The following is a 21,792-nucleotide window of genomic DNA, read 5'->3' on the forward strand; positions in this document are numbered from 1 at the left end:
GATTGCCAGGAATAAAAAGTGCCGTTCAATGGATTGCTGTACGCGGTAAAAATGAAGAGCAGGTATTTCTGTCCCAGGGCAGAGATGCTGAAGACTTCTTTAGAAGTAGGCAACTAGCCCGACTAGAGTCCTAGCCTGTAGTTTTCCTCCTGGCAGGGCCTGGTAGTGACAGCTGTGACTCACACACACAATAGGTTACAAGACCTCCTCCGAAAATAGAAGCTGAAGTATAACAGCCTGCAGTAGTAACCCGCTCAAGTTAATGAGGGAGGTTTGTTTGGTGTGTGTAACATTTCTCACTCTATGATTAAAGGAACGATTTGGCAGTAATGTGCTATGAATGAGCTGACAAGACTCTATGCACCAACCAGCAAATGACTGCAATATGCCATTTTTTTATTAGAGCATGCGTCAGCAATGAATATTTATTTAGAAGTGGATTTCCAAGAGATGCAATGGACCTAAAGGTCATCGACTCCCGAAGCTTCTGGACTTTTTAATATTGAGCCATCTTTATTTTCTATAATAGATGACTAACCCCTCTGCTTCACTCTTCCTCCCAAATTCACTTGAAAAGTATTTTGCTCTCATCTTGGTGTCCATACTGGTTTAAAAAAAAGAGTGTGTGTGGGGGTTGGTTTGTTTTTTTCATGCAGCTTCAAAGAGATAGCTTTTGGGGATGGAATCAGCAAAGAACAAGGGCAGAGGGAGACACGCAGGATGAAAGTAATTTTCTGGGGCTTCTCACCTTCTCAGGTATATTCTTTGTCCCTCAGTTTGTGAACCTCTGCCCTAGTCCTTTCCTCTGCACCAAGGCAGAAGCAATGATACCTATACCACTCCGGAGCATGTTTGCCTCAGGTCTTCTAATAAACATCCGAGGAGTTTTCACAGCCTCTCTAGACAACACTCACTCTTCATTTTCTTTTATGGCATTTAATTTCTCTTCTTTGCTGCAAGTTGAACAGATTTCTTGTTTTTCTAGTCACCAAGGGCACAGAACTATTGATTGCCATATTCTCCCTCTCCTTTGTTGGAAGAATATGTACCTGGCTTCCTTTAGGTTTCCCTTTTCTAAACTAAACAAATCCAGCTGCTTCACTTTTTCTTCACATGTTGTTTTCACATCCTCTTCTCATTTTCACTCTCATTCTCCAGGGTTTTTTCAGTATATGTGGACTCCACATTTATACTGTGCCCTTTCTTGGGGAGCTGCCACTGCTGAAATCCGTCAGATTTCTGATGCTGAAGTCTGTGGCTTTCCATGATCCGGTGAAAGAAGGGAAAAAGGGATACTGACCTCCAGAGAATTCTGGAGCTTAACTCCTGGAAATCACCTCTAAGGATAGAGGAGATAATTTAATCTCATTGGCCTAACTGCTCCTTTGTCTGTTTGCTCAGACTGCTGAAAAGCCTGAAAAATGATCAAAGGAGGGCTTCCTAGTAGGGACATTGGACTGACACTATGGAGAAATGAACCCCCAAACTCACTAGGGATCAACTTGTCCCATCCCCTTAGCTCAGTAGTCTTGGGTAAATTCTTTGTCCCTCTCCAGCAAGGAACCTGAGCAAAGCTGGGAGGTGGACAGACTTCCTCACCCCAGGGACAGGCAGTACCCAGTGCCCTCTGTGACCAGTAAGTGGGTTGGCAGTTCTGATCCTCCTCATGCTTATGTCCTTCAAGGCCTCTGTGACTTTTTAGCCCTGAGAAAGGTCGTCTTTGCTCAGGAAGCCTCTGAATTTACAAAGTCAGTGACCTGTGGTCTTAGGCTGCCCGGAGGCGAGTCTCATGTGAAACGGAGCCATCGTACGGGCTATCAGGTCAATTAATGCAAGGAATTATTCTGCATTTTGATGATCAGGTCCACAGCTGCACTGAGACGTGGATAGCGGTTTTCATCGCAGAGCACCTGAGAAAAGCTTCAAGTTCCCTGCTTCGCAGCAGCAAACTTTCAGGGGAAGGTAGGACTTACTCGGCACTCCAGCCCAGACACATTTCTGCTTCTAGACTGAGGAGGCAGCCTACAAGCCATGGGAGAAGTTGTTGCCTTCCCCATCTGAAGCACTTTAAAGAGGAAAAGCCGAATGCAACATCCTGCCGCTGCCAAAACCAGAAACGCTTTCCTGTATTTGTTGTCACTGTACTAGCAGAAGGCTCTGAATGCCTTTTTAAGGTTACTGGCTGAAGCCTACCCCTTGTTCTCAGTGCCTTTTCTGAGTTATAACAGCTTGTGTAAGATGAGGGTAGTTTGAGAAGAGAGATTTTCAAATGCAGTCCTTGCCCTCAGGAAAAAAAAAAAAGCAACAAGAAACATCTACAAACAACTTGACAGAAAAATCTGACCACAGCTGGCATTTCTTCAGTCATCTAAAAAAAAAAAAAAGTATATAAAAAAGTCAGGTGTCTCGTGTTTTAAGGTTGATTCTATTTAAAGCAATGAAGATGGTCTCCTAAAACTTTTCTCAGACTCTCAGATGCCGACACTGACAGACTTTAAGGGAATTTCTTCCCCAGATAATTTTTCTCAGATTTCCTTCAACCTGACAGAATATTTCTTATTATTAAGTCCCTCAGAAGTGCATACCGTAAGCCAGGTAAAGCCAGTCAGCCTACAGGTATGCAGAGCAGGAATAGCTGTTCTGTGAAGCTGCCTATACAGGCAGCAAACCGTAACAGTGATATAGCGTGCCAAAGTCTGAGATATTATTATTCTTTTAATTAAATTCAAGTATGCTCTGCAAATACTATTTACTTTGATTACTGTACAGAGACTTGTGTCAAAGGTATTTGGAGGTACTAAGTGGGGATGGTTACCAGCACAGCTCTCTAAGCCAGTAGGGAACATCTGGATCATGAAAGTTTTAGCTTGATAAAGATCATGAAAAGTGACAGAGATGGAAGGTAAGTCTACATGCCGAATTCAGAGATGACAACTCCTAGCTCACTGCAGAGGATAGCAAGGCTGTGATTCACGAAGATGTAAGGAACTGATTTAACCCTTTACAGGATATGAGTAAGGCAGAATTGTGAATTAACCAGGTTGTTTCCCTTCTTTTCAAAAAATTGAGCAGTAGGACATCCTTTTGGGCTACGTAACTATAAAATCGAATCATCATAATTGTGCTTAAGGACCAGTACACAAAGCAAGGACTGTGAGAAATGATGCACATTTTCTGGTGGAAAACGTTACAACGGTTACAATGGTAACAAAGCAAAACCAAAAGCAAGGCATGCAGACATCCCAGGACAAGGTGGAGAAAAAAGGTTCCATGTGAATAAACAAATAAAAAAAATCTAACAGGGACCATGAGACCTGATTCTGACCTTGTCCTAGGGATTGACTTCCCAGCTCCTGGGACCTGCCTCATCCCCATAAACTTGCCTGGTGCTCTGGACTCTTGGTTGAACCCAGCCACAATCTTTCCACTCTCTTTGCTTGGGGATGGGGCTGGTGAAGCCCCTGCCTGGCTAGCTGTGCTACGGAGGTCAGCTGCCAGCTCCCCATGCCTTAGGGAGCAGCTGACTCTCATTGCTCCCTGACACCCTTGTTGAGTGAGTTGCTGAGGGATGGCAAGAAGGAAGCCATGGATGCAACGGGAAATTTCATTTAATCAGCCACTATGAGACAGTTCAGAAATTAAGCCAAGACACATGGCTAAAACAGCAGAGCTTGCACTCTCCCCAGGAGAAGTACGGCTGTATAATTTAACAGGTCTTCTGGTGATGGATGCCCAGAGAAAGATAGTAGGAGCTGCCTTCTTTACAGGAAGACCCATCACCCACGGCCTTGTGCACAGAGGAGCTTTAACAGCCCTCTCCTCCTGGCTCCAGGGTAGGGCCTCCTTCACTGGTTATTCTTTGCAGCCTTGCAAGAAGCTAGCAAAGGATCAATGGGAAGTTGAGGTCAGGTCATTTTGTCTTGGGCTCCTGCCATGCTGAGACAGCTGAAGGGACCAGATGCTTGCAAGGCAGATGATCACCTTCAGGGAAGTCTGGGGAGACCCTGCAAAGGCCTTGGAGCAGCCCCCAGGGGCTTGTGAGAGGCAGGAATTTCTTTCCACGCCCAGTCTAGCATGAGCTAAGGACATCTCTGGGTAGCAAGAAGGGCAGGGGGAGGTGGGTTCAGGGCCACCCTGGAGAGCATGGCTGTGGAAAGGACCCAAAGCCAGTGATTCTGAGTCACCAGAGCTACACGAAATAGGAAAAGTGTGAAAGTGCTCCTCCAGTTCACAGGGTGCAATGGAAGAGCCAGTCATCTTGCCATCTCCTACTTCCTCGGCCACCCAAGGAGTGAAGGACAAGACCAGGAGCTCATAACTGCTGAGGCCACGGTGACAAGGGAGCTCCAGCACTGATGCCTGAGGATGAAAAGGCTCTTGGGAAACTGGAATCAGCCAATTGGCTTGTACAGGCTTATTGTACAAATAGCTCTTCCTGTAACATCTCCTGACTTGCACTTTTGGGAAGGAATAACAGAATCACAGAATCATTAAGGTTGGAAAAGACCTTTAAGATCACCAAGTCCAACCATCAACCCAACATCACCACGTCCACTAAACCATATCCTGAAGTGCCATGTCTATGAGTTTTTTGAACACCTCCACTGATGGTGACTCCAGCACCTCCCTGGGCAGCCTGTTCCAGGCGATGCACCCTGCAAGGTGACAGAGGACCCCGGCATTCTTCTAGCTAAAGCTATCTGTGAAATGATTTTTCATGCTGGTAGCAGAGCCTGAATGAGCTCCTGTTACTACAGGAGTGGGTGGAACTTCTCTCAAGTGGTTGGAGGGAAAGGTACAGGATAGTTGCTCTATGAAAGGACCCAGAGGATGGGCAGCCATGGAAGAGGAAAGGAATACGCCTTGCACAGCTCCCGTAAACAGGATTCCCACATGCACGCATAGCAATCCCTCATCTGTTGCCCTTATTTAACAGACAGCTAGTTAAGGAGAATGCTTTTTTCATGCACTACAAGACTAACCTGTGGAAATCATCACCTCAAGCTGTTGCATAGATGAAAGTAGATTTGAATGCAGTCAGATGCGTTTATGTAAGGAAGGTCTGTTGAGGGCTACTGCTCATAAAGATGTGATTATATCCTTGCTCAGGATGTCCCTAAGTCACAGAGTGCCAGAGCATAGAGGATCTTCATTTAACACCTGTCCCGTGCTTAAACTTTTTTTTCTGTTCATCCACCTGCCACATCTTTCTTTTGCCCTTGATTGTAGCGAGTGAAGATGGAGCCAAACTTTGCCAACTTCTGCCTTTCTTGACTTCTTGGGACTGCGTGCATTTCAAAGAGAATCTTAGTAGCACACGTTCTCCAAATGAAGGACTACAGATGAAGCCACCCTCCCACAGTGCAGGTAGCCACCATGTTGATAAGTTATCATGTGTTACACAAGAGTTACGTACGTGTAACAGCATAGAGCTCATCAGCACGTATCAGTAGAGAAGCTTGAGCCCCAATAACACCCACTATCTGCCCCTCCATTCCTGTTTGTTACTCTCCTTATTTCCTTATTTCTTACTTATTCCTTATTTCCTTATTTCTTCTTAAGCCTTGCTCAAACCAGCATGCTAGGACTTTGAGTAGTACTAAAAGGAAAAGCCTTCCTGCCCATACAGCCCCTTCTCCCCACAGAGCATGCACGAGAGACAGTGGGGCTACCCACGTCTAGAGGTTATGGAGGTACTACAAATGGGGGAAAAAAAGAGAAAAAACAACCCGCACAATTTTAGGAGTAATCAAAAAGACATCTTTCTAATACACCAGAGTGTATCTGCACCCGATGTAAAATTACTGATGTTTCATTAACTCGCAATAAGAAGCGAAGCTTATGTGATGTACATCAGTCACAATCTGACTGCAGAGCTCTTAAATGCTTCTCCTGATTTTTATGTCATCTCCCACAAAAACCATTCCCTGAAACAAGAGCCATATTTCAAGTTCAGGATATCAGTTTCTTTTCAGGGAACTTAAACTGAGTGGTGAATTTTTAATGGGAATATAAAAACAAACTAGAAGTGGAGGCAAAAAGATTGCTCTTCTGGGAACACTTCCTACTGACCTTATAATTACCAAAAACAAGAAAAGCACAAGGGAAGTCAAGCACTTCTGCCCCCTTACAGAGCATGGAGGACACCATTATTATAACTAAAGACTAACTCTTAAGCTTTCAAACAAACATACAATAAATCAATGTCCTTTCCCTTGTTTTAATTTTACACACAAGATTTATGAACCTGTATATTTAGGCTGTTTATTTAGAGCTCTGGCATGCAGGCTACTCTTGGCACATTAAGAGAGCTTTCTCTGAATGTATGCTCAGATGCTGTTTTGATTTGGCTTTATTTTAATGATTTAAATTAAAGAATCCATCACTGCCTTCCAAAGATCAGCTCAAAGTTAGCAAGGTCAAAGGAACGCTTTGTGTTAGTCTCAGTTCCACTGCAGCATCATGTTTGGACTACACCTGATTCCATGAATGGCAAAATCTCTCCTTTCTTCATAACATTCCTTTGGTTCCTTCGTTAAATCTCATCCCTCTATTGGTTTTCTGCATCCCAACCCCCCACCCTGTGCTCTTATTTCTTCTCTTCTGCACAGAATTCTTGGCCTGTAACCAGGTGCCCCCTTGGAGCTGAACCAAGGGAGAACACAGTTGTGCTCTTCAAGTCCTCCCACCAAAGAACATCCTTCTGCTTGACTCACCAAAATGAGAATAAATATAGACGTGTGTACAGTTTTTGAATTCTTTTTTAATTGCTAGCTTTCCCTTTAAACTACTAAACCTCTCTGACAGCAGCTCTCCGCCTGTTGAGTATCAAGAATACTCCCTGCTTACACACACCACGGATACCACAAGGACTGTCCTCTCTTGTCGTTATGGGAATGCAAGGGAGCTATGATGGTTTTCTCCTCCCCATACCTTTTTCTCTAAACAAGGACTGATGTTCTGTGATTTTTTCAGTCTGACTGTTCTGCGGATCATTTCTTTCCATATGACATGGCCCAAGTACTGGTAGAATTTAATATCACTGACTATCGCTTGAATGTGGGTATCTGAAAAACATTAATCATATGTAAATCATAAGTTATACATACGATTTTTGCTTTTAGTATTTTCCGTTTTGCAGTCAATGTTAAAAATATATACAGCTTTTTTGACTGCTCTGTGAACCCTTCTGAAATCTTCCCAGGATGACTGTGTTGTCCCTCCCCTACTTGACTCCCCCATTGACCGTGATTGTTGTGTCGCAGTGACCTGGTGGCACCCAGCCTTCAGCAACCACAAGAGAGATAATTTCCCTCAAGATGCCCCTGGAAAGACCAAAGAATATTTGTCAAAATGGTTCCAAAAATGACATTTTGATGTCTCTCGTGGTAGAAATACTTTTTCCTTGCTTTTTCACAGTTCATCCCACATAAGGAGTACTTCTTGTGTAGGATGAACTGTCAAGAGCAGGGACAAACACCTTCCTCTTAGATAACCTGTAGAAACATCTTTGATGTGGATAAGACAGTGTAAGGCGATGTAAATTTAGATTGTCTAGAAGAAATAAATATGTTTCTCTTATAAAATTGTCTATTATTGTTCATTATTTGATTGTTGAGTAAACTATCAGTGCCTCAAAAAAATGCATTTTCCCCTGGTCAGTGTAGGGTTTTTTTGTAATTTCAGGAGGACGATGAGGAGGTTATATATGGTTCTAGGTGAGATGTTTAACCTTATATTGCATTTCAATCACTCAGTAAACTGAGAAAGGGTTTGAGTAAATTATCCCTTACAACAAAAAGAGTGCAACGTCACTGCTGAGTAAGTTCTCCTGACTGGTTCTGAACATTTCCTTTGGATACATCATGTGAGTGAGTATGTAAGTCGTTTTGTGCAAGTACAGCAGGTCAGCCTTGTACTGAAAAACTTCTTGTTCTGCTGAAACTTTTAGTCAGAGAAACTGGTAAAGGAAAGGACAGCTCAACAAGGACATGACGTCCTCTCCTCTTGTTTGAAAAATGTCCTTTGATTGCAACTGTGGTTGGTTGTAGTGCTTAGTCTTGGTCCAGCAGGTAGAAATAGAAAATAAAACCAAAAGATTTTTCTCCTCACTTACATAGACCTAGCCTGGACATTAACGGCTTTGCTTAGATTCATCCTTGCTCATTTTTGATCTGATGGCAATGTTTCAACTAAAATTGGAACCACCCTGGGCCTCGGTGTAGAAAGTCACCTTCAGAGCATGGCTTAGCTCATTTAACGTTACTCACAGACTTCTCCCCCACCTAAAGAGCAGTAGAATCCTTCCTCCCTGGAACCAACAGTAGACCTCAAAGTCTTACTCGTGACTCATCTAAGATAAGTTTGTACCATGCAAAAGAGAATGATGCAAAGGTGCCAAGCTACCAAAGACACAGATCAGTTAATGCATCATCATGCAGACATTCCAGTTCAGGACTGAAGGTGACACAGCTGAGCTCAGTGTATCCAGAATCTTTCTGGGCAATCAAAACCCATTCTGCACTACAATTGGTGTCATATCTGGTGATACCCTTCAGTTTCTTAATAAATCTATGTGAAAGTAAGGTCTTTTGTTCCCATTGTTGGGATTAGGACATTGTCCACCTTAATTATTAAGACTTTCCAGACTAAATTAATCCATGTCCAATGTATACCAATTTATTCTTGCATCAGTGTTCTCCTTCTAATTAAAGGGTCCTTCTCTGTTCATTGAGTTCACTCACATTTAAAGAATAATCATATTCGCTCTCAGCTTTCATTTTCCTAGGCTGTACAAAACACAAACGCTTCTAGGCTTTTCCTATCTGGTAACCTCCCCATGCCACAGATGATCCTGGATGAACTTCACGGCACCGGCTTGAAGTCATATTTCTTGTTTGTGGGAGACAAGGATTTTGTATGGTCTTCTGTAAGAGGCCTCACTTCAGTCTCATCAAAGACCTCTCCTGACAACACCTCAGCTGAGGCCTCCCTAGGACTTTGCTTTTTCAGGGCTGTATCATTCCGTGCTCCACACACACAACATGCCCTTTTTACTCCCTCATTTTCCACTGACAAGCTCCAGCTTTATAGCAGATTCTCTTTGTTATTAATCCCCACATATACGACCCTACTCTTTGTACCATTATATTTTTCATTTCTCCATCCAATTCACCTCACTAATACACCAGTCCTCTTCTGAATTCCCTACATCTCCCAGCTGTGTGCTGTCTACAAAATTCATTAGTAAATCTCTATTTTTCAAGCCAGGCTCACCAATGGAAACATTAAATAAGATTAGTCTGAAGACAGAGCATTGTGAAACACCACTAAAACTACCCTGCAAACTACAAGTTCTCTACAGAACCCCAGGTCATTTCTCTTTAGTAGTTGCTTACCACATTAGTATTTTGGAAATGATCCACATTTTCTCCAGTTAATAATATCCCATGTGGCACAATATTGATATTGCTTCACTGAAGTCTAAGTGGATTATGTCTAAAGCACTTTTCCCATCCATAAGAACTGGTTATCCTTTTTAAAGAAAGATACCAGACACAAACAGCCTTTGATAAATCTGTGTTTCCACCCATCTTGATTTATTTTCACCTCTTTGTAGTCGTTCCTTTTCTTTAATTATTCATTCATTTTTGTTTTCTTGAAGATTTATTCTAAAGCTTGCACATTTGTGGGGTTGGGTGGTTGCTTTTCTGCACTCAAACATGGACGCTATATTTATTATTTGACATACAGATGGAACCACCCTCAACTTCATACATTTATTAAAGAGCTTTGAGATGGAGCACTGATTTCCTGAGCCAGCTCTTTCAAATATCAAGAATGCTGATTACCCAGCTCCATATCTCTTCCCTTCTCCCTGGCTAAATGAAACTAGTTTAGAGAGTTTTGTTTCCACTTTGGTAATAGAAATTTCCATGTCCACAGTCCTCTTCCCATTAATCATCTTGTCTTTCCTTAGCAAGTTCTACATTAGAGTCCTTACAGAAAACTGAGCTGAAGTAGACCTTTAACTGCGGGGTCATATTTCCATTATTTTTAATGTCTGCCTTATATTTCTTATTCCATATTTTCTTTCTGTTTTCGTGTTTAAAAACTGAAGAAATCCTTGCTCCCTATTTTAATTTTCTTTGCCAGAATTAATTTGAATTTACTTTTAGCACTGCCCGTGCTATTCCTACATTTTTTGAGCTCTAAAATGCAGTTTCCCCATGGCTCTTTTTGCTCTCTGTAAAGTCGCTGCTTACTCCCACTTTCTATTAAGGTGATTTCAGCTGGAGCAGTTCCCCTTCTGAGGAACCTAATGAACTTAGCAAAACATAGGTTCATCAACTATGCTTGCTTTTTTTCACCTGCCAGGAGACAGAGATTTATTTTCCCTTCTAATTGTTGGCCTAAAATGGGACACATCTCCTCCATCCCCTCCTGTTACTCTACTTCCTATATTTCATTAAAGTTTAATACAAACGTTTAAAATAAAGGAATTATTCCAGTAGGAGGTATCAGCTTGATGACAAAAAGAAAGCAATCACTGTTCACACTTAGGAATGTATCACTTTTTATCGCTTCTGGAATAAATTATGACCGCACCACGTAAGATCTTCTAATTATTGAAGTTTCCATAATCACATGGGGCTATGGTGCCATTTGGAGAAAATCGCCAATATTAAGGCATAGTTTCATGTCATGCCTAACATGGTCCAGCTTCAGGCTGCTGCTAAAGAGTTGATCCCAGTTCCTTCCGCTAACCCCACCTACGTGACTGCTCACGCAAACGTGTGGGAAAGCATAGGAATATGCAGGCAGGGTCAGCTGAGAAGTGGAAGGAGCAGGACCAGCTCTTCTTCTGGTGGCAGCCCTCACTAAGATCAGATTGTAATGCAGATTTTAAATCAGGGGCATTTAAAATACTTTAAATAAGTGGATCACTTGGCTCATGTTTGCTTCTGTTGTTTTTGAAATTATATCACTTTAAAGTCAAGCAATCTGGCTCATTCAAGCAGCGGTTCATTAATATCTTAAGCCACTGGACTATGAAAAACATTTTGCAAAGTTAATCATTCTCCCTTTTTTGTATATAACATCCTGACGAAAGCACATATCCTTACTACCATTTCTCTTCTTGTACCCAGCCCAGGTACTGTATTATCTCAATGGCCTGCAGGTGTGTAGATTTGTATCTCATTTTATCAAATCTGTCTGAGAAAAATAAAATGGATACACTAACTCGTTAAAATAAGGGAGCCAACCTCACTCTGATTTCACATTCTTTAATCACGCTGATCAATAGACTTCAGCTCCAATCTCCAAACAGATAAAAAAGTAAAACAATTTCCAAAACAAAGTTTTATTCTTATGATAAGCAAGTAAATGAAAACACTAATTTCGATTAATATAAAGCCTTCAGCATAAATTATCCAACAGCATTTTGTGTACTGACATAGGAAATTGATCCAAAGCTTATTGACTCGGCTGAAGTCCTTCCATTGACTTCACATTAACCTCAGGCAGGACTGAAATGCAGCTGAGCCGCTGCTGAAGTACAGCCACTTCTGATCAATGGTGTAGGGGCTATTCAACAGCATGTCAACACGAGTCATCATACAAAACTTTGGGACATGTTAACTTAATGAGGTACATTGTTGATTTGAATTCTTGGTGAAATTTAAGCAGGCAGAATATAACCCTTCATCTTGTTACTTGGCCTAAGCCTAAGACTAACGTGCCCTTTCTTAACCATCCACATCTGTCTTTCTTGACTGCAAGTGATATGGAGTTTTAACTAAGTCAGGACTGAGGGATCCTCCATAACGTAGCATCCTCCTGGCCACAAAGTGGTACATCCGTTCAGTTCTGAAGCAGAGGAAAGTTAACCTTGTGGGTGCCTTATTGTAGCATCCAGCCTCTTCCTTGGAGGTCTGCCACCAATGATAGCTTTGAAATTGCTAAATAACTACATTTTAACGAAGTAAATTTAGTAAATGTGGGTATGAGGTACAAAAGATGCCCAAACACTACGGCACAAATGTCCGAGGGTTGCAAGGCCAAGTCTCAGTGCTACTGTGTGCCCTCTCCAGCTAGACGCACTGCATACACCTGTACTCATCTCTCACACTCACATGATAAAAAGTACAAAGCTGTCATAATGAGAGGCAGGGTCTATTTGCATTTAGCATTTATTTAATTTATTAAAAAGGATGTTCAATCTAAAAAGAATCAGTGATAAACCTCTCCTCCGAAATATACAGCTGCAGCTCACTCCAGTAGTTAGTAAAAACTCATTTCAAAAGAAAAGGCAATATAATTTTACAAACCCTAAGCAATCTATTCAAGGGTAAGGATGAGGTGCAGCAATATTGAAAAGGGCATCCACTGCGGGAGGTAATCTTTATTATTTGGTATGACACACCCTTTAGGAAAAAAGCTCTTCCAAATAAGGATAAGGAAAATTCAAGGAAATTCCACCCATCTGACTCCCTCTTCTTTATCACCTCAAACACAGAATCGTAGAACCATAAAATAGTTTGAGTTGGAAGGGGCATTTAAAGGTCATCTAGTCCAAACTCCCTGCAAGAGGCAGGGACATCTTCAACTAGAGCAGGATGCTCACAGCCCCATCCAACCTGGCCTTGAATGTTTCCAGGGATGGGGCATCTACCACCGCTTTGGGCAACCTGTGCCAGGGTTTCACCACCCTGGTGAAAAATATCTTCCTGATGATGAAAATGTTGAAAAATTTCTTCCTTACATCTAGTCCAAGTCTGCCCTCTTTTAGTTTAAAACCATTATGCCTTGTCCTGCAGAGGGATCTGGACAGGCTGGATCGATGGGCAGAGGTCAACTGCATGAGGTTTAATAAGGCCAAGTGCCAGGTCCTGCACTTGAGTCACAACAACCCCATGCAACGCTACAGGCTTGGGGACGAGTGGCTGGAGAGCTGCCCGGCAGAAAGGGACCTGGGGGTGCTGGTTGACAGCCAGCTGAACACGAGCCAGCAGTGTGCCCAGGTGGCCAAGAAGGCCAACAGCATCCTGGCCTGTATCAGCAATAGTGTGGCCAGCAGGAGTAGGGAAGGGATCGTGCCTCTGTACTTGGCACTGGTGAGGCCGCACCTCGAATCCTGTGTTCAGTGTTGGGCCCCTCACTCCAAGAAGGATGATGAGGTGCTGGAGTGTGTCCAGAGAAGGGCAACAAAGCTGGTGAGGGATCTGGAGCACAAGTCTGATGAGGAGCGGCTGAGGGAACTGGGTTTGTTCAGTCTGGAGAAGAGGAGGCTGAGGGGAGACCTTATCGCTCTCTACAACTACCTGAAAGGGGGTGAGGTTGGTCTCTTCTCCCAAGTAGCTAGCAATAGGACAAGAGGAAATGGGCTCAAGTTGCACCAGGGGAGGTTTAGATTGGATATTAGGAAAAATTTCTTTAGGGAGAGAGTGGTCAAGCATTGGAACAGGCTGCCCAGGCTGGTAGTGGAGTCACCATCACTGGAAATGTTCAAAAAACCTGTAGACGTGGCACTTCAGGACATGGTTTAGTGGGCCTGGTGGTGTTGGGTTGATGGTTGGACTTGATGATCTTAAAGGTCTTTTCCAACGTTAATGGTTCTGTGATTCTGTGATCCTGTCCTGTCACTACAGGCCCTGCTAAAAAGTCTGTCCACATCTTTCTTAGCAGCCCCCTTTAAGTACTGGCAGGTTGCAGTAAGGTCTCCCTGGAGCCTTCTCTTCTCCAGGCTGAACAACCCCAACTGTCTCAGCCTGTCCTCATACGAGAGGTATTCCATCCCTCTGATCTTTTTTGTAGCCCTCCTCTGGACCAAATATGAGAGTTTTGTTTTAACTTGAAAGGTTGTGTCCAGTACATCCTCACAGCCTTTCTACCTTCTCTTCCAAGAGGTTGCCTAGGATCCTCTCTTCAATGAGCTATAATGTCATGGGTTTTTTTGGCTGTTCCTTCATTGGCTTTATGAAGCTTGAAAGCCTTTTTTTCTACACAAAGGCTCAGCTTTGCCTAGCAGGATAGAAAGCAGCTTTAACCCAGCTGCATGATTAGCACATTTTTCTGGGACATGGGAATGGTAGATTGGAAACCTCCCAACCTGAGATACTTGAGCCCAAGCCACCCACTTCCTAAGCAAGCAAGCTAATCCCTATTATATTACAAAAGGGACAGATTTTGCATTACTAGACAGTCAGGACAGCGTCATTCGTGATCATGCACTCAGAACATGCTTTCCATATAAGCTTCACTGGCCTGTTTGAGAAAAGAGTGCCAATGTCATCAGTCTCACAAAGTGCTGGGAAGGAACTGCTCAGCTCTGCTGAGACAGCAGCACCTCTGGATATGCACAGGAGAAAATTGTAGACATCTAATGTTTAATTGCAAAAGCATTGGCATTTATGGACACAGGTGCCTAAAAAAGCCTAAGAAATCTTTTTGCCGATAGTTTTGTAGAGTAACCATTTTAATCTTCCTTGTGAAACAGGACCTAATTGCTAAAATTTCTTAATGTGGATCTCATCTCCAGTGCTAGAAGCAACAAAAGATCTGATCAATATTGACAACCTGTATTACGAGCATCTTGTTAGCCAAAGTGCTTTGTGTGGGTCTATGTGATATCTTGTTGTCTTATTTCTTGCTCCCACTATTGCTATATGGAGTCACAACACTGAGAAATTTTTGGAGAGATTTAGTAACATAAGTAAGGGCAAAGGAAAGCACATTTCCGTGATCACAGACTATCTGCCAGCCATTCAGATGGGAGGGGAGGAGCTGATTCAAGCTGCTAAATTTAATTAAAGCATATGCTCTTGGGCTTTACAGTTGAATATCCTTAAATCTCCTTCACTTGGTCTCCTTTCCAGGTCATCACAAAGTTTAAACTGCATTGAAAGTTTCTTGTTTCATTATCATGCAATATTTTTTTCTAAAATTTGTTTTTTGTGACCTCTCCACTTCCTGCAGAGAAATCACACAGAAACCCTCTTCAATAAGGTATTGAGACCATTTTCAAAAGGACAGGAAAATTAAGACACTTGGAGGATCAATCAGGAAGGAAGTTATCACCTAGTAAAGGTATTAAAAGATATAAGACAATACCATTCATTGTTATAACATGCAAAGGTAGTTGGAAGATTATAAGGAGCAAGTGATGGAGAGTCTGTGGTCATGGATCCTGTCAGTGAAGACAAAATTTAGGCTCATGGAAAAGAAACCGAAGAGAAGGACCTCAGTGGTAATGTTCTCTGAAATGTTTCCTTATCTCTTGCAGGTCCAGGGAGAGTGGAGGAGACACAGTTTGAATGTAAGATGGTTTCAGGCTCTTCTGACATATGTAAAGCATCAAAAGGCAGTACAGGAGAGACAGAATTAATCTGAGGCATTGTCACTTAAGATCAAGGAGGTTGTGAGTGAGCTTTTAAACTGAGGAGTGAGGGAAGCCAACGCGTGCACAAGAGCCTATGGTTTGGGATGACATTTCTAAAGACGAGGACACAAACACAGGTACCCCTCAATGAAGAATAGGTCACAGGAAGCAAATAATCAAACAGAAAGTAGAAAACAAAGAGAGTGTCATTGTGACTTTAAAGTGGCAGTACCTGTGTTACTATGCAAATGCTGGAAACCTCAGAAACAAAGATGGAAGAACTGGCATTTTTGAGCCTGAATGAAGAGATGGACATACGTGTATCAAAAACTTGGTGGAAGGAAAACAATCAAAGGGACACCATATCAGATGAGGCATATGCTGGAAAGAGAGAATAAAACATGTCCTCAAGAATCTCCATGAATTTAAATTTGAAGCCAACCAACACAGGCTTGGGTCAATAGACTTGACTGCACACCAGCTCAGCAGCACTAACCGATGCTAACAGAAAAAAAATAAAAAGTAGGAGGAAAGGCAGGAAATATAATTGTATTGGGTGACTTCAGTTACCTCGATGGAGACTGAGCAAAGGCATGTCTGAGTCTGAAGCAGCAGCTGGTTACCAATCCCAACAGAAGATACGTAACCCCTGCGTTGGTACTAAGTTTAACCAAAATCTAGTTCAAAATCTCATCATGAAGTCAACATCCTGCAAGAGATTCCACTATGTACCTTGCGTCAACATCCCTATGGGAGCAACAGGGGCCGAGCAGTCCAGCAAAGCTTTGCCCAAATTCAGCAGAGAGACGGTGTAAAAATGAGCTCTTAAAAAAAGTTAAAAGTGGAGGCTGGAGGAATTAAATCCTTACAGATGTTGACAGTACTGAAGGGTGTTGAGTAGGAAACATGCCACTAGTGTACTGCTGTTTTTCTCTTAGAAAAGCCTAGACAAAAAATAAGCCAGCATAGTTGAACAGAAGGGTAAAGGCTGCTATTAGAAATAAGAAGGCATCCTTCACAAAGCTAAGCTGTATCCAAAAAAAGCAAACAGAATTGGGAAGTCTAGCAGAATAAAAGTAAAAATATAACAAGGCAGGCCAAAGGAAACTGAGGAGCAACCAATGAAAACAAACAACACTAATATTAAATTTTTCTTTCAACACATCAGGAGTGAAAAGCCTGCCTGTAAGACCAATTGATAGCAACAGTATACAAGAATCACTCACAGAGATAAAGGTCACTGCAGAGCACCCAAGTGAATTCTTTGCACTGGTTTTACTACAGAAGAATCAGGCGTGATAAACATCCCAGAGCCTCTTTGAGGACAGGATTCAGCAAAGAGCCTGCCTGAAATGGAACTAAAGGTGCAAATTAAAAAGACAGAATAAACACAGACAAAACAGCAGGGCTAGATATATTTACCCAAGAGTTTAAAAAAAAAAAATTAAATGTCCGAATTAATAACACCAATGTGCAAGGTCTCCCTTAAAACTTCCCTGGTACGTGAAAACTGGAGGCAAGCCAGGAGAGATGCAGGGAACTACAAGCTTATAAACCTGACATCTGAACCAGATAAATTAGCTGAAACTTTGACAACGGAAGGTAAAAAGATTTAACTTCTGGTAAATTGCACCTTACAGATCTCTTGTTTTTTGTTTTTTGTTTTTTTTTTTAATGGGTAAACAGGTTTGTGTGTATCAATAACCCAGTAAATAAAATCTTCTTGGATTTCCAAAAAAGTTTTAACAGAAGGTGTTTAAGGAAAATAAACTGCCATGGGATAAGTTTATCCTCTTATCTGGTCTTGACCAATATAAATAATTTTTCCAAGATAGGAAGCACAGGGTAGGAGTAACAATTCAGTTTCTTCTAGCACAAAGACTAATGTTGTCAAATGAAGCTAATGGGATTCAGAATAAAATGAAAAAGTTGGTCCGTCATGCAGCAAATAGCAGACATGAAAAATATGAACGAACATTCTTATGGACTTCAATCAGGGTGGATAGCTGGAGGAAGGAATAAGCAAGGATCATGACAGGGTCAGGAAATCCCTGAGCTGCAAATAGTTAGAAACTGGTAAAGTAGTCATAAATATCTCCCCTGTGATTACTTTTTCTCTGGCATCCACATGTGGGTGCTGGTAGAAGGAGATGCACTAAATGCAACTGGATCTGAAACAATACTGATTTTTTAGAAAAATCTTATGTTAAAACAGAACGGTTTTGTATTTCTTATAGGCTTAATCAATACAGCCCTTCCCCCTGACATTGTCCAAATCACAGAATATATAGGGCTGGGAGAGGTTTTCAGGAGATCGTTTGGTTCATCCCCTAAATCACCTGAATCATCACGTAAAACACTTCCACAGATGATTTGTGACTCAATTTGATTTTGAAAACTTCCAGCAGCAGAAAGTCCAGGCCTTCCTGGGTAGTTTGTGCAAGTGCTTTACTATCTTTAATACTGGATAGTACTTTTTCATATCTAAATTAAATCTTCTCCCAGCAATCCAAGCCAATCTAAGCCAATGGCTTCTTGACCTATCCTCAGTGGGCATGGAGAAGTTTTTTTCTGTTCCTTTTTGCAGCAAGCCTTATATATCTGAAAAGTTACTCCCATTTCCCCAGATGTTCTATTTTCCAGATTCAACAAGCTCATCTCTTTCAATCTTTGTTTGTAATTACATTGTCTAGATTTTGGATCTTTCTTGCTGTCGTTCTGTGGACCTTTTCTCGCTGTCTTATAATGTGGACGAAAACCTTGACAGAAGTTCAGCTGAGTCCTTATAATCCCTGGAAAAAGTACATTTGCTTTTGTCAGCGAATCCCCAAAACGTAGTGTTAATCTTTGGTCATTTTTTAAATCTTTCTGAAATGGAAGATTTTATTACATTTCTCAGCATAGTAGTATTATTTAAAAACGATTGCGCAGTAGCACTTGCAGACTGAAAGTGGGAACCTGTTGTGAGAGATGTAGCACTAATATGTAGAAAACAATAATCTTTTCCTCCAAAATGTGTAATTCAGGATAAAATCTATTAACTGGATGAGACCACAGGCAGAAAGGGCAATTCTTGACTAATCAGTGGTAGTAACTGCAGCTCTAATAACAGTAACCAAGTAGAGACTTGATTCTGACAGTGGGAATTTAGCCTTAAAAGCAGGCAATGAAACAAATATTTATGTTTGTAGAATTACACCAGAAACACACATTTTAAACTTCTTTTCTAGGTACCTATGTACCTACTTGTATTTCAGGGTTCCTTGTTTTGTATGACACGCTTACTTCTTTCACAAGTGCATCATAAAAAGGAGGTTTTCAGTCATGCTTTAGATACTTTGATGCCTTTAGATGTCATAGGGCAGAACTAGGTACCAAGACTTGGCGAGCTGAAATCTCTCTCAGTTCACTCGCCGCCACGCTCTCCTTGCATCCTTCATACCTGCAACTCCCGTTATGGCTCCTCTGCGTAGGTCAATTTTTCCTCCTGATTGTACAGGTGCAGCAGGCACCGCATTACTGAACCGAGCAAATTATCAGTGGTGTTCTGTCATTAAGTGGGATGAGGGATTTCCTCCAATGTCCATTAGTTACCTCCGAGATTTCCTCCCCGCCAGCTCGGTTTAGCCTTGTTCCCTCTCCGTTGTGTTACGTGTGTTGCACTCAGCATGGGGTCCTTCAGCTCTGCCAACATTAGTTTCAATTGCCACTTGTCATCCCTGCTCAGAGCAGTGAGGAGCTCAGTTTAATATCTCTAGCTTTCATAAACAAAGCTGATCACTAGGATTACTGAGGGTATTGGACACGCTTTATTGATGAGGTGATTGACTTATCACTGCCTTGGATACGAAGTTTTTTATATTGGATTGGGGCGTTTTTTTTCCTAACCCAGACATAATAATATGTTTCTAGAAAAGGAAGGGTCAAATCTAGTGATGCTAAAATAAATCCAGGTGTAATGCCACTAAAATCCACAGCTATTGCAGATATTCCTGGGTGTAACTGATGAAGGAATGCAGCGCAGAGTATTGAAAATCAGCTTTTTATGGCTCGTGATTCCTCCTTGTGACGTACCAGACCTGCTAGATAGTCACCAGCTTGGGACATGATGAAAACATCTGTTTTATGTCAGAATCTGCTAGGTCCCGGAATTCAAGTCTCTTTTGGACTTTAAACAGACTGAAATAAGGTTGTTCAGGGATTAGCTGGCATTTTCCAGCCTCCTTTTATTGTTGCTATAATATCTTTTTTATTACATTGCTCACAGGTAACAACATAGAGATACGCTGCGATAAGCTCTCCGAGCTGTACTGTTTTCAGGGAACCTTAGGTCACCAGCATGGATCTCTGGAAATAGGAAATAAGAATCAACCTTGTTTTTGTGAAGCATTCAGACCAACTTCTCTTTGTTCCTGTGCTCCTTACAGTTGACTGGTTTGGTATATAAGGCATCTGACTGGAAAACAGCGTTTTTATCAAAGAAAAAAGCACTCTTCCAACTGTGCAATTGTTCAATTAATTTGGGATTGAAAAGTTAATTACTGCTAAAAAAACAGCAATATTTTGTCTAGCAGTCTTCAGAGAAGCTATGACTCCAGCCCAAGTACTGAAAATAGCAGGAAAATATAGCAAAATGAGGTAGTAATCTGAGGTGAGAGGAAATAATTTCTCACTGAGAACTGAAAAGAAATTGGAACAAATAGAGAAAGAGAATTCTGAAAAGAAGGGTTGTTACGTTTTTTTGTTTGTTTTTTTGTTTGTTTGTTTGTTTTTCCCAAAAGTGGAGACTCCTTAAGCACAAAAGAAGGTGAAAAATTAGTCTAAATAGTTCTTAGACTATTTTAACATCTGGAGAAATTTATTTGTACATATTCCAGACAAGTATTCAGGCTTTCTTCTTCATGCCATTGCAATAAGTTGCTCTTTATCCTTCCCTTACCGCTGTATTAGAAAAGCTTTGCTGCCATGTTTACATGGCTGCTGGGAGAGACATAGCAACTGTGTGTTAATGGGATAAATTAAGCAGTCATTGACGCTTTGCTGTGATATGCTATTTAAATACCTCTCTTTTCCTGAACCTATCAACACTTCCAATCAATCCAAACCAGGAGAGAAATTAATAGCGGTTTCAATCTTATAAGAAGTGATGTTAAGATCACAAAATAAGTTACAACCTGAGAAATCCACATGACGATCCTTTACTGTTCATGCAAGTTATTCTTTGCATTCTCCTGCTTTGTGGAAAGCTTCTGCAGTGTTTAATAGGAATGAAACCCCACTGGCTTATAGGTAAGTATGTAATAGGGTGTAACACAAGTTTATGTTTGCTTTTTTTTTTTTTAAACTGAAATTCAATGGGAGATTGTTCTTTTAATATTCCCTAAGATGTTTGACTATCATATTTATCATTTTCTATAAAATCCTTGATAGTGTTTTCATAAGAGCGTTACTTGCTTTATCATATATCAAAGAAACTCATTAGACAACATAAAGAACGTGGCAATAGAGGCTGATGAAAAGCCAGGAGGTATCATTAGAGAGAAACAAAATCAACAGAGCTCAGGAAAGTAGAGGACCACAGGATAACCTTTCTATAAATACTTAATAGCATAGCTATTAAAAGGTTATGATTTAAGATGATTCACAAAACAAACCAGTGAGCCAAACGGAAACTCCTTCCAAACACTAGAAGAAATCCTCTAGAAACAGTCAACCTAACTGGGATAATCATCTCAGCAGGAAAGGAGTGAAAGCATCGTTGCTGAGTTTATTAAAATTCAGGTAGAGATCCTCTGATGCATCCCATTTCATCTTCGCAGAGGAATCAGGGCAGTTTTCCAAAGCAGAAACACGCTGATAACTATACCCCTGAGTCACCTTCGCCAAAATCCTCCAGGAATGCGAATCTGACTGATCTCCATGAGTTTCACTCACCCTGGAATGAAATCACTGCTTCCACCTTGGGAAATGCCACGCAGCAGATGGCAAATGGGCAACCTCCTGCCAGTAAAAGATGACAAACATGAAGATTAAACAGTTTAAATAAAGCTTTGGCCCTTAGGGCTTTTGGTCGCCCTACAGCTGACTGTATGTATTTCAGATTTGTAGACGATATTGCTATGGGATGGATGTTAATTGTTTTGTGGTTTGTTTTGTTTTCCTCAATTCAGAGAAAGTATCAACTTAGATGATGCAAGAGACCTTGCCTGCTTATGTAAAAGGCCTGATTTCCACACCATGACAAAAACCTGCCCTTGCTTCTTTTTGTAAGCTGTAACAGATCAATAAGTAGCTGGTAATAACAAGGACCAGTCCTGATGCACACAGTATTAAGGTTTGAAAAAGCCCAAATCCCTTAGAAGAAAAATGACCCCAGAGAACACAGGGTATTATTATTGTATGAATAATAA

This window comes from Phaethon aethereus, assembly GCF_964289735.1.
Source record: "Phaethon aethereus genome assembly, chromosome: 2".
Taxonomy (NCBI): Eukaryota; Metazoa; Chordata; class Aves; order Phaethontiformes; family Phaethontidae; genus Phaethon; species Phaethon aethereus.